Here is a 4,035-nt window from a genome sequence, read left to right on the forward strand (position 1 = left end):
CGACTGGCAAAAAGCGGTCATAGTACCAATCTGGAAGAAGAAAAGCAGTAAGAGAGACAGTGGAATGTATAGAAGCATTTCATTGCTCAGCCATGGGGACAAATGTCCGCCAAGATATTGGAATGGCGACCAAGATACAAAGTTGAACCATTTCTGAGTGAGGCCCAGATGGGATTTAGAAACGGAAGAGGATGCACCGACGCAATATTTTCCCTACGACAAATTATGTGCGAAAGGGCAATAGAACACAACAGGGAACTACACATAGTATTTGTCGACCAGGAGAAAACGTTCGACAGAGTGAACAGAAACAAGCTGTGGAAAGAACTCGAAAACTACACTGTAAGTGGTTGGTGGGTGCTCTGGTGTGGCTTGCTTCTTCTTTCCTATCAAACATCTAGCGTCCTTATCTCCCCTCTTCTTTTTTATGTTTGTTACTCTCTTGTAACACCTCTAATCTTCTGGCGCTCATATGACCTTATGCAGTTTCGAGCGCCGTAAAATCCTCTACTAAAACGAAACTAAAAAAGTACAGTAAGGACGTCAGAGGGACTCACAAAATGGTTGGAGATAACATCTGGAGTAAGACAAGGTTGTGTCCTATCACCAGTATTATTTATCTCATATATGGATAGAATTACAAAAGAAGCACTCCCGGGGCAGTGCCACTGACTGTAGTGTCTTTAGGCCATTCCCAAAGGGGGGACATTTCTCGCTCAAGCACAGTAGAATTGTAAATGGGCTGACTCATGTCACGCTCATAACTGTGCCTGATCTACAACAGGGAACTGCTGCTTTTTCTTTCCTGATCCTTACTATTGTCATTTTCCTCAACTTCTTTTGTATGTTTGTCCCTCTCTTGTGACCTGCTATTTTGGGATGCCTTGATAGTCGAAGCAAACCTTGTGCTGTTGAAGCTAGAGAGGTGAGCAGTCTAAGTCTGATTCCCTGTAAAGACTTCTTTGTTGACACCCACCCCTTGGCGCTCATATGACCTTCTGCAGTTGCGGGCGCCGTAAAACCCTCTACTATAAAAAAAAAAGAAGCCAATACCGAACCAGACACCGTAAAAGAATTACTCTTCGCTGATGACCAAAGCCTGACACACAAAGATGAACGAAGTCTCCATCACCACACCACCAGATTACACGAAGAATGTAACAACTACGACATGAAGATCAACCTCAACAAAACAGAGACAATGAAAGTAAGCAGAGAGCCAGAACCACTCAGGATACACATCAACAACAACAGTCTCAGACAGGTCCAAGAATTTAAATACCTCGGAAGTATACTCACTCAGGATGGGCGACTGAACAGAGAAATTGAAACACGAGTGCAAAAGGCCAATAATTTTAGTTTCCAGCTTACTCCACTACTGAAACATCCTAACATCCTCTTGATAACAAAACTCAAAATGATCAACACCATATTCATCCCAACACTCACTTATCAATGCCAAACATGGACCACGAACAAGACATTGGAGCAAAGAATTACAGCATGTGAAATAAGATGTCTAAGAAAAGCAGTAAACAAGACCAGGCGAGACAAAATTAGAAACTCAGCAATCAGGGAAATGGCGGGCACAAATGATGTCATGAATCACATCCAACACCAAAGAATCAAATGGTTTGGACATCTCATGCTATTACAAACACACAATCCAGCACAACGTGCCTACATCAAAAAGTTCAATTGCAACAAGGCTTGATGGCGACCGATAAAGACCTGGATAGATGGAGTCAGGGAAACATTAACCACCCACGGCATCCCCCTGACCCAAGCTCTCCGGCTGGTGGCAGAGAGACGTCTCTTTCTTCCCGCGACACCCAAAAGGGTATAAGCGGAGGAAAAAAGTAAAAGTTAGCAAAGAATGACCTTTCCTGGGGACTTGTTTTTTTTTGTTGGCTGTTTTTTCTCAGATATTATTATCTCACATTGATTTTAAGAAATTGCCATATTTGTAAGTCAGATTGAGAACGAGGAAGAAGAAGAGAGAATGAGGAAGAAGAAGAAGAGAGAATGAGGAAGAAGAAGAAGAGAGAATGAGGAAGAAGAAGAAGAGAGAATGAGGAAGAAGAAGAAGAGAGAATGAGGAAGAAGAAGTAAGTCAGAAAAACCCAGAAAAACAACAACTTTGATTTTTAGATCTATGCTAAAACATTGTGAAAGGCCTATAACCTAAATAAAAATGCTAGTATCTCTTCATAATTTGGGGAGCTTGGTTTGTATCGTTGAAACAAGTCTGAACTCATCAAATGTGTTGAACACAGCACACTCTACCAGTTTGTCTTTCATCGAATTGACTCTGATTCCATTGTTCATTATTAAGGACAGCGCCCTGATGCACACACGCTTTGTTTGCTCATTAGATTAGACCCGTGAAGTCCATTGGGAGGATTTGATGAAGATTTATTTTGATTAAGCATGATTAACCCTACCAACAAGGACAAAAATCATTGCTTTTTTTCTGTTGGCGTTTTGCCCCCCCCCCCCTCCCCCAATCAAACCAGTATAAATAATTTTGGAGGCGCGCTTTGTTCCTGTCTGCTTTGTGGGAAAGGCTGCTTTGGTCCAGACGCACGTCTGACCAGGGCTGAGAATGATACAGCACCCCAGCAGGCAAACTGGATATATGTACAAGATTTTTGTAAAAACAAAATCCTTCCCATTCAGAAATCAAACTCAAGTCCTCTGTTTGAACGATCTTGTCAGTTTGATAGTGTTTGAGCGCGTGAAATCCGCAGCTTGCACTGTATGCTTCCTCGGAAGCCGACGAGAATGTTTCCGAGTGTTCTCAGAGGGTCTGCTGGGATAATATAGTTGTAAAGCGCATGGAGCAAGCTCTTGAGCATGGATATGCGCTATATAAATGCAATTATTATTATTATTATTATTATTATTATTATTATTATTATTATTATTATTATTATGTTTGCCTCGGCAAAGAGACTGACTTCTACACCACAAACTAGTATTCTTATTGAACATGAGAGCGTGAGTAAAGGAAGCACAAGATGAAGATTACTTGATTCTTTCGTTTGTACCCGTGGGTGTCGCGGGGAGACACAGGCGTTTGATCTCTGAGGGTGTCTGCAACAGATTCACTCCAGCCTTGCCTTGGTCTTCCTCGGGCTCTTCAGCCAGAATATTTGATGTTATATTCCCTCAGAGCTGGTTGGTTTGGGGGCAATTGTTTGAGGTATCCGAACCACTTGATCTTTTGTTTTTCAATGTGTGGTAGGACTGGTGCAGCTCCTTCCGTGTCCCTTATGATTCTATGTTTTTGTTATGTACCTTCTTGTCTTGTTAGTCGCTCTTCTTAAACATTTCTTCTCTCAAGTGACCAGCTTTCTCTCTAAGGCTTTTGTTAGTGACCATGTCTAGCACTGATATGTAAGTGTTGGTAGGAAAATGGCGATGAAGATGAACCCATAAATATGACATCTAAGTATAGCATGCACAAACAAATGGGCAATTTGCCAAAAAAAAATAGCAAAGAAGGGATCAATGAGAAAAAAAGTGATTATGACAAAGAAAATATGACTTTCACTTTGAGGTAAGAGAAGCATGAAGCACTTTGAAATACAATAGCTATTTTAGAGCAGATGAAACGTAAGACAGGTAGGAGACAAATAGCAGTGGGAGAGAAAAGGCGCCCAACAAACACCCGATAAAACGTACAACAAAAAAGACCAGTAAGATAGATTCCACATTATAAATTTATTAAATATATACATATTTTTCAGCTTGACGTACAAACGGAGATTTTGCGCAGTTTCAATTTTGTACAAAGAATTCTGAAAGCGCCCTGCAGTTCAAAGGAAAGGCACACACACAAAAAAAGATTATGATCATCCAAATATTACAGAAATTCAGTTTTCGAATTCTTGAACTGTTCTTTAAAGGGACAGAAAAACATATTGGCAGTTCAGTCTGTGTATACATATAATTATTTGATTCGAATTCCAAAGCATCAACAACGTGGGGTTGGAGTTCAGTCGAGATACAAGTTCTACAGAGTCAACATGG

Source organism: Aplysia californica, unplaced genomic scaffold (genome assembly GCF_000002075.1).
Source record: "Aplysia californica isolate F4 #8 unplaced genomic scaffold, AplCal3.0 scaffold01392, whole genome shotgun sequence".
Lineage (NCBI taxonomy): Eukaryota > Metazoa > Mollusca > Gastropoda > Aplysiida > Aplysiidae > Aplysia > Aplysia californica.